Genomic DNA, 10,217 nt, shown 5'->3' with positions numbered 1-10,217 from the left:
TGGCCATGTTTCCCAAAAAGAAGTTGAGATTTCAGTTCGTCTGACCACTTTGCCTCCGTCCATTTTAAATTAATTTTGCCCTAAACAACATGGCTGCATTCATGGATCATCATCTTCTTTGAGTCCATGAAATGATTCCCATGACAGAATAAGAAATGTTTTTAATACAGTGCTGCTGGAAGGCCAAAAGAGCAACGTCCAGAAGTGATTTCTGACCTTATTCCTTGCACACAGAAATTTCTCCAGATCCTCTGAGTCTTTTGATGTCATTTACTAGATGATTCAAAGGTGTCACAATTTTATGTTATGGAACTTTTTTTTCTTGAAAATGTTCCACAATTTATATTTGCATTTTGCTTCTTTTTTTTTTTTGCATTTTGAAACTCTGCCCTGCTAGAATGCTGTTTTTTGACTCGGTCGTGTTACTAACATGTTGCCAGTTAACCTAATAAGTAGAGCTGTTTCTTTTTAGTATCACATACTTTTCGAGCCTTTTATTGACCCCATGCCAACTTTTTTGAGACATATTACTGCCATCAAATTCAAAATTCATTAATTAGTATATTGTCTCATTTTAAACATTTGATATATTTTCCATGTTCCGTGGGTTTATGAGATTTACAAATCAATGTATTTTGTTTTCATTTCCATTTTACAGTGTCGCAACTTTTGTGGAAATGGGGTCCTTGGTTCATTATTGACATGAGTACTAAGGATTTGAGTGCAAAAGAGTTAAAAAGATCTTATAATGAGATATAATAACTGATGACTCTTTACTTTGTCACATTCTGCAGTTTCACTGTTTACCATAAAGTAGTGTTATACATAAAAAGATGTTATTGCTTGTATTTAACTTGTATTTGTCTACCAGAAAGTAATTCTTAGTAAAAGAAATCAAAAGCATGTTATCCCACAGTACACTTGTGTATACTGTCCATTTTATCCACAAGAGGTCTTACAATCTTACAAACCTAAAACAAATGCAATATGCCATATTACACTACTTCAGAAACACTTCAAAAGTTTGGAATTACATTTAGAACTATTTCTGTTACAAAAGACAACTGAAACAGTCAGAATGGAAAGCCAATGTGAGCTAAAGTCCCTGGGACCATAGGGAATTGTAGATCTTTTGTAAAGAAATAATTATGGACTGCAAGTAAAAGCTTACTCACTTGGATATATAGGAAGATGCACTTAGTAGCGACTGGCACCTTTATGAATTATGTAATTATAAGCAATAAACATTTAGCTGTTTGTAGATGTACTTGTCAATAACTGAAACTCCTCAGAGGAAACAGTAACATCATAACGCGGTGGTAATTTCCAAAAACACAGCCTAACCTCATGTCAGAATTATTAAAAGTACACTAACAACCAGAAACATGTGTGCACCTATATGTGTTTCCGGAAGTGATTTTTCACATGTGACCAATGGAGGTTATAACAGAGGGCTACACTGGTGAGATCCACACCCATCCCTCCTGTTGCACGAGTCTTCTTGTACTACGGATGATGTCATCTTTGACCGGGGAGGGGAGGAGGGACTCCGGTGACTCGAGTGCCTGCAGAATCTGCATCAAGCTAGTGTGAGGTAACTAGAAAGAAACAGGAAACACGACCATCTGTCTTCAAAATCAAGCAAGTTTGTGAGTGTTCGATTTAATTTGATACGAATTCTTGATGACATAACGGCTAATGGTGGGCAGTGCAACAAGACTTAAATGCAAGAATAAAAAAATAAAAAAAGTCAGAAGTTTTTGTTTGTGTAATTGTTTATTTTGTTTTTTGTTTTGTTTGCATATTTTCTTTGTTTTTTTCAGTTATGTGAACATTAAGCATTTTGTATTTCTAAGCTTTTCAACACAGATAACCCCTATTAGCTGGGCTTGACTACCAGTTACATAACGGGGCAACTGCCCCATCAGACATGACAATTTGTAAAATTAAATGGAATGTGCAAAACAAAAAAAACAAGGTAAACTTCGATGACAGGGGGGGGAAACGATTTTTTTCTTGAATTTACAAAAGTTTGCATTGTATCATTTGTTTATTTCCAAAGCACAAAAAAGGAAAAGTCAAGAAGCCACAAGCTGACCCATTTATTTTGAAAGGCTTGACCGGACGTGGTTGAAAGTTAGCCTAGCTCGTAGCTTTTGTCAGTGGGAGGATCTCTGCTCGCCTGCCCCGTTTCTCAACACCCACTCTGTAAATTTAGCGAACACTGCAGCAAGAAGTGTGTCTGTGTGTGTCACGATCAAGAGGAAGGAGCAAGCAGGGATTAAGATTAATTAAAACCTCTCGTCCGGCTGGTGACAGGTAAATACGAACCGGAGCCTGTGGTTTGACTCAAAATTCTTATTTGACACAATCCGACTGTCTAATTATAGCTCACTTACTTGAGTGAAAGGGACAAGGTGGTGGCTTTTTCTCCTACTAACATTCGCCTTTTCTCGGGTAGATGATACTTTAATTCCTGGCATCGCTGTAATTTACAGTGAGGTCTAAGCAGCGAGGTTGTAGTTGGCAGGGTGTGTTTCTGTACAACTGTTGATAGCTTCATTGCTGGTAGTTTAAAAGTGACGGCACCAGATCAGATCCCGTCGGTATGTTCTCACTGTTCCGAGTGCTGCGACCTCAATAAGGCTAAGCAGCTCCTTATGGCAAATTTCCAAGTGTACCATTCCTGGGAACACTTAATTTTCTCATTGTTATGATTCAGGTTTCCTGTTTAAACTACAAACAGTGCTTTTCAAATATACTGAAAGAAATGTGGAGGATGAACTTTGAGAAAATGGGTTGGACTAATAATGTTTAAATAAGTGAAAATCCAGGCCTGTTAATGGGGATTTAAATAACCTACAGTACAGAAACATATTGGATAACCTCATAACATGTTTTCCTTAGTTTGTTGAAATGATTTAGAAAGCTAACCAGATTTCTTGATGCACCTGAGTCAGCTGACTGGTCTGCAGTCTGAAAGCCAATAATAGTTTTTAGCACTTTTCTCTGTTCTGATTGTTCTTTCTATCCTCATTTACATTGTTTGCCAGTGTGAGGTGAAAGGCATTTCTGGCAGATTTATACCTCTAATACTGGAATGCCTTTGAAATATTTTGGACAGAACAAGAAATGTAGATGCCACATGTGTACTAAATGATTAGTCCCTTGGATGGGTGCAGTTATTTATCACCAGGTGGCCTGGAAGTCATTAGAGACTTCTTCTCTATCACTAAACTAGGCTGTCTGGCTGTAGTTTCAGATTCATCTGCTGAATCTCAGCAAGAAAGCAACTTGGCTTTTATCTCAAAATGTCAAAGCAGCTCTTCAAGACATTAAAATCTCTTTATGTTCAGTTTAGAATATGGAACTTTTAAAAAACTCTGGCCGTCTAAATGGTAGATTACAGTTCATGTGAACTATCTGCAGGGTTTTTTGGTTTTGTTTTGTTTTTTTTTAAAAGTGTGAAAATCGTTTAAGCAGGTAAGTCTCATTTGTGCTAACCCATGGTACACATGAAGTTCATCCATCCATCCATCCATCCGTCCATCCTCTTCCACTTATCCAATTCAGGGTCACAGCAGGGCTGGAGCCTATTCCAGCTACATATGAAGCTGTAGTTCTAATTTTTTTTTTTCTTAATTTGATTTTGAAAACAATCCAAGTGCTGTTGCACATGAACGGAGTATTCGACTGGTCTGTTGACAGAAAGACGGTACCAGTTGTTCTGTCATCAAGCAAAAAAACAAAATGTAAACACTTTTTTAAAGTTTTAAAATAATAAGATATTAAATTTATTTATTTGAAAATCTTATATTAATAAGATTTTAAAATAAATATCTTTTAGGTTTGGACTCTCCCGTGTAGGAACTCATTAGCTAGCCTTGTGGCTTAGCCTCTTTGGACAATGACACTTTCATTTCTGTCCACCAGTCAATGTTTAGAAATGCAAATACATTTCATAAAAGTTAATAAAAAGCATCAGTGCCTTCAGGTAACAGACGATTGTTCTCCATTGCAATTTGGCAAATGCCATCCCTCTTTTGACTGTTTACCTGTATGCAAACGAAGCCTGTTCAAATATGTTTTGTAAACTAGCACTTGGAATATAAACAGAAAACAGAAAGTTTCCAGTACCAAAAAACTCTGTCCTTCTTGCCTACAGATTCTAGAAATGCTCATAGAGATTGTGGAGTGCCAGTGAGGAAAAAAACAGCCTGAAAGCTTAACCCTGTGCTCTGAATGACTGACAAATTTCTACTATTGCAAACCAATCGATTACTCATTTATTTAAGAAAATATTGGACAAGTGTTCAGTAGTTATTGTCATTATTATGACTTTAAAGATTAGAACAGTTGGCTTCTAAAGGAACAGACAAAAAACAAACTCGGGGAAACTCAATCCTCTTGGCCAACAAGTCATCCCTGTCTGGCTGCTCATGACCTGAGTTACTGAAGAGAAGTGAGTCCTATGGTACCTGTTCTCTCTCAGTGTATCTGCTGCTTCTTGCCTTAGAGTTTGCCAGCTGCCTGAACTCTCTTGTCTTCCCCTACTTCCTCTCAGCAGGCTTCAAGAGCAAGAGTGTCTTCCTTTGATGTACTTTTAAAGTCGTGGCTGCTTGACAGAAGCCATCTATCTAGGTCATTAATCTGGAAATGCCCAGCTGTTTATGGTGATCAAACAAGTTTTTGCTTCATGAGACTCCTCCTATGTAATTGTGTTGAAACTGCAAACACCTGAAGGATATGATTTTGGAAACTTATTTGCTTTTCTGATCACATGCTTATACTCTTGTTATGAAGTGATAGGCAGTTAGTTTAGTTTATTAAAATCGACCTTCCAGACTCTGCCAGGCCATTTCTTTGGCTTGATGCCACGATTTTCCTGATCCCTTTATCACAAAGTGACCTGAAAGCTGGTACAACTTGGTACAAACCTACAGAACTGCAGCAAGAAAAAAACACAACTTATTTCCCAAAATGTCAACAGTCCTTTAATGCATAAAAATCTCTGTTTAGTTTACAATCACCTGGTCCTCTTCACATGGATAAATTGTCCATTGCTGTTAAGAGGCCTTAAGAAAGAAATCATATCTGGGGGTTTTTTATGTCTTGGGCATAGCTGATTTTGGCACATTTGACCATTTCCTTGGGTGTAGCATATGGTCATGACTCGGTGAGACTCAGGAGCTGGGGTTTTTGTGCCCAAAGAATGTGAGAGGCTGACTTGATCTCCTCTGTGTGTTCCTGCTCTTGTGTAATGCAGATCGGCATTAAAACATTTTGGTTTTTTGCGCTGTAGTCAACAGCTTATAGTAAGAGGACTATATTTGATCAAGGAGTACTAGATATGAAACGGCTTGAAGGTATCTTTCAGATTCCTCCATGTAATCTTTAATCTTGGTAGATGAGATGTGTGTAGGTGGTGCTGACAGCTGGTACTGCGGGCTGTCTGCTCTATGTCATACACAGCCTTTGCCAGTTTATGAACTTTGCCCCATTTCTTAGGTTGCCTCGTGCAGAGGTGCAGCTAATTCCTGGGTGCCCTTAGATCTAAAGGTTTCTGGACTGTTTCAAGACTGCACCTCTTGAGGATAAAAGGCACAAGTTGTGTGTTATTGTGAGTTGAGGTTCAGGTGCAGAAGTTGCTTGAGGACATTTTTGTAAAAGGCATGCCCCTGAAGTACATTAAAAGTCATTTTTCTTCTGTAGTTTGGAGCTGCTCTGAAGACATTCAGGCTAGATGGGAATGAATGTTTCTCTGTCAAACGGAGTCAAAATCCAGCCTGGCTTTTATTATTCTGTTAGTTATAAAACCTGTTTCTACAACCAGAGTTGGACAGAGCTCCTTCACAACTCCTGTCTGTGTCAGATTTGCTTTTCTTTCACTGTAGTGCACACTATCAGTCCTGTGAGCTTGTTACATGTGCAAAACAATCCTGATGGGACTCATTTCCTGTTATATGTTTGCAGGACATGAGAACAAAAAGTCATCATCGCTGTAGTCTCAGGAACAACATGTTTGTTAATAGCTGGATGTTCGTGTATGTTCAGCATTGTTATTGATATCAAACTCACATGAGCAGAGAGGGGCAGCTCTACCTCAGCGGTCAGGGTCACGCTCTACTCTGCAGTAACTCTGCTCAGCTTGTTGCATAACTCCTGTTGGCCCTTAAGCCTCAGGAAACCTCCTTAGAGAAGGATTGAGGTGGCGTGTTCATTAACCCGGGGCATTGCTCAAATAGTTGTACAGAGTAATGGTGCTTTGCTTTCCCTTTTAATGGTTGTCTTTGGACCAAGTCTTACGACTTAAGTCTTAGAGCATTTGTTTTACAGTTTATCCCCTTCATAAGGACACTATGCTAAAAATATTTATTTGTGTTTGTTGAATTTTGGTTTGTATTTAACACCTGTTTCTTGATGAAATAATAAAATAAATAAAAAAATACATGATAAGTTATTAGAATGATTTTCCGTTCATTGACTGGATAACTAAATCTAGGTCATTTTTACCTCTTGATTGTCTGTGAACAGCTTACCAAGTGAAATATTCATCATACTTATTTATGCTTTGATACTTTTCTGTTTTGGTTTTTGGTTTTTGTGGATGAACAAACAAGATATTATTACGTGTTGGAGGATTTGGAGAATAAGTGGATTTCGTTACCTTTGGACAGAGTGGCATAAGCTGTTTTTCCCTTAATTCCAGCCTTGAGGTAATTCTGTCCGTACTATCCCTTCATATTAACAGACAAGTATAATGTTAGCAGTTCACTCTTATTACCCTTAACAGTATTACTGTTAAATGCATAGCATTTGTAGCCTAATCTAATTTTCAATGCCTGCTACTAGACTGGCCTTTTAACATACCTACAACTCGACAACAAATACATAAGAGACCATAAAAATGCAAGCTACACAATGGAGATAGCAAGGCATTGCTACAGAGCAGTAGATTTTAATCTATTTGTGCCAATTTCCAGGCCTCACAGGAAAACCTTTTGTCATGTGTTTGTTTGCTTGGTAAATTGTGTGCATGTAGATAATTTGTCATTTTTTGTGCTTTTCTTTGTTATTAACCAGGAAAGTGGTCACTACATTTCTTGACACAAAGTGCAAACAGTAGAGTGGAAATTGAAGAGAAATTCTTCCTCAGTTGCTTTTGGGCTGATTTGTCTTAGCATGAGATGAACTGTGAAAAATTAAATGTAGCCTATAGTAGTGCATTTTTTTCCTGTTTTCCTTCAGGGACCACATAACACATTAGCAAGAACATTGTCTTCACAGCGTGGCTTACAGTGTAATGCAGAAATATTATAAAGTCCTGATAGACAGGATATTGTTCATTCTTTTCAGATTTTTCTTGTAGTTTAATGAAATCAATCTTTTTCTTCAGGCCTGCATTTCAGTGAAATAATATGGAAAAGGACTCCTCGGTTTGAACTGCTATCAATGCAGTCTGCGACCAGGAGTTGTATTGTTTCAACAGAACTCGGCCCTTTATGAAAACAACACAAGGTTCAATGGCAGCTTGTTGCCCCAGAGGCATAAAATACAATCCAGGAAGTCTAGATTTGGTAACAGATCTGTGAACATGAAGGTATTTCAGAGCCCAAAACAATAGCAGCAGCACTATGAGAAAATATAATGCAACTGTGGAAAGTTACCGTGGTGATAATTATTTTTTAACTTATTCCACTTGAAATGATCCCTTGGATTTATGGGATTGGCTACCAGAGCGCCTCAGTAGGAGACATTATGTTGCACTGTGAAGTGCAGTCACAATTTTTGCAGGCACCCTAGCTTCATAACTAGAAGGGTCTTTTTCAAATAAATAAACAGGCTGTTTATGAGGTTACCCAGAATGCAACCTTGCCTTTTTTTCCAAAGGGTCACGGCCTTGCTTTGACATTTTGACAGGAAAAATAAAAATTTCAGGATCATCTCACTAGATAAAAGATGAATGTTGGCTTTTCTTCCAAGAAACTCAATCTTGACTCAAAGGTCAGTAATTAAAGTTGCTTTGGTGTCATTCTGTGTTGTTTTGTTGGTTTTTTCAGGCAGCGTCCTTCTTTGATGTAAATAAAACAGATGTTCCTCAGCCAGTTCCACCATGATAGTTGAGTTTTTATAAACGAATTCCAGTAATATCTCTGTGCACGTTCAGATGCCTCGAGTTACATTGTGTACAGTCAAAGATATATATGCCAGTTTATTTTGGCTTTTCCACAGCTTTCAGTAAAAGTGTTAATTTTTTAGTAACAACTGCACCTACATCCAGTGGGGTTTCTAGTCAACTAGCAGACACTAGTTGTGGTAAGCGATGCTCAAACATGTTTTAATTGAATCAGGGTAAGAAGAGGCTTCAGTGTCAACGTGGAGAGGATGAGCTAAAGTTTTTTCCATGCTGAATCATGTTGAATAGGTGTCATCTGGAGGATAGATCAAAATCGATTTCTACTAGCAACCACCTGCCTCTTTAGTAGTTGCTGTCATTAGTATCCATTAGTCCCTAAATTGAGAGCATCAGTCATAGACAGCCTGAGGATTTGGCACCATTTGTGACTATATGGGACATTTTCACGCATAATTTCCTTTTGTCAACGTGTCAAGATGTTCTCTCACAGGCTGCTAATATCAATAGGAAGAACTCAATGTGCAGCTCCAAAGAGCAACTGTGTACATGTGAATGTATGTGAATGTAGGCGAACGTCTGTGCTTGCTTGCACGCGTTGCATTGCCTCTGGCTGCTCCCTCCATGCTCCGGCTCTGCCGTGGCCTGTCCAAACAGAACTACAGCCAAAAAAGCTCCTCCCAGGCTCCACAGAACAGGAAGTGGGTTGTTTTGTTTCACAGAGGCCTCGGTGCTGCTGTCTCCCACTTGTTTGGCTATGAACCCATCATCTAGTTCAGAGTATCTCTGGTCCATTTGGCAGTCTCTGAAAAGCAAAAGATGCTGTGTGGTGTCTGTTGAGAACAATCAGGCACTCTTCAATGCAGCTCATTATTTTTTGTTGTTCTTTTATAGCTGTCAAAGCTTTTGCTCTTTTTTTTGTTCTTCATGAGCATATTAAACATGCAGAATAACTGGAGTGAGTAAATGGAGTGAGCAGCCTGAATTCAAACTTGAGTGTTTGGTGCAGCTTAACAAAAGCTTTGCAGCTGCAACACGGTTTGTGGGAAGTGTAGGAGTGGGTCGTCGGGCAAAAGACAGAAAATATGATCATACCCATGACCACAATTTCCATAGCAAGAAACAAGTAACCAAGTTGTTATTAAAACTGTCAACCGCCAAACACCCAAAGTTTCCTCCTGGTTATGCCAAGTTTTCATATGCATGGTAATGGAGCTGAAAAGTAATTCATTCACTTACCCTTTTCATTTTACTCTTTCCAGAGCAAAACTACTGATTCAGCCTATTTATTTCTTAAGCATTTACATGTAATTTTATTTTAATAATTGTACGTACTTCCACAGACTGTATTTAAATGAGCTGTTGTCTGTTTCAAGGTCTGCTGGTTAAGTGCTAATAGAGACGTTTACTGGCGAAAGTGGTCAATGGAGGATCTACTCAAAAAATCAAGGCAATATGAGGTTTTCTAGGTACCTTATGCTTCAACTCGTGTCCACTTGGAAAAAAGCTGAAACCAATTATAGACAGTAGCTCCACATGGCTAATTACCGTCAGCAACACATGGTGAAATACAATTAAATTTCCACATTGTAATGCTATTTCTTAACCCAGGTGTTTACCACAACATAGAATGGGCAGTTAACCAGCTGTCAGCTCTTTTTCCTTCACTGAAATTGCCTTAATTTTACTGGCTGTTGTTTGACCTCTAATTTCTTTGCTTTTTCTGGAAGTTCCATGTCACCCTTACTCTCTAACTTCTAAATATTTCTGCAGCCACAACGCATTCAGATAATTAGTTGTGCTTGATTGTTTTTTGATTAAAATCCCTGGTTTCAGATTCTCAGATCTGAAATTTTGGCAGTTTCTTTGTCTTCTGACTGTAAACTGTAATTATTTCTCCACATTTCTAAACACAGCTAACTAATTGCTAGTGATAACCTGCCATAGCTTTAACTTTAGGCATGGGTGTTATCAAGCAGTCTGCAAATTGTACAGATTTTACTACAGGAATAATCTGTGGTGTCCCGTTTTCATTTTTCTTGTGTTTGTAAACAGATGAGACTCTAAACAAGCTTATTATTTT

The 10,217-nt window shown here is 38.2% G+C and overlaps 1 protein-coding gene across 1 annotated transcript in view; it reads left to right on the top strand.

Moving 5' to 3' along the window:
• The first annotated feature begins 2,161 nt into the window (after positions 1-2,161).
• Positions 2,162-10,217, top strand: part of rhoca (ras homolog family member Ca) — a 16,432-nt gene continuing 8,376 nt past the window's right edge. Inside the window, exon 1 of the mRNA XM_003453645.5 lies at positions 2,162-2,319. The gene's annotated coding sequence lies outside the window, so the exon portion shown is untranslated. The remainder of the gene's footprint in view (positions 2,320-10,217) is intronic.

This window comes from Oreochromis niloticus, linkage group LG5 (genome assembly GCF_001858045.2).
Source record: "Oreochromis niloticus isolate F11D_XX linkage group LG5, O_niloticus_UMD_NMBU, whole genome shotgun sequence".
NCBI lineage: Eukaryota > Metazoa > Chordata > Actinopteri > Cichliformes > Cichlidae > Oreochromis > Oreochromis niloticus.
This window is presented reverse-complemented; position numbering and strand designations above follow the sequence as displayed.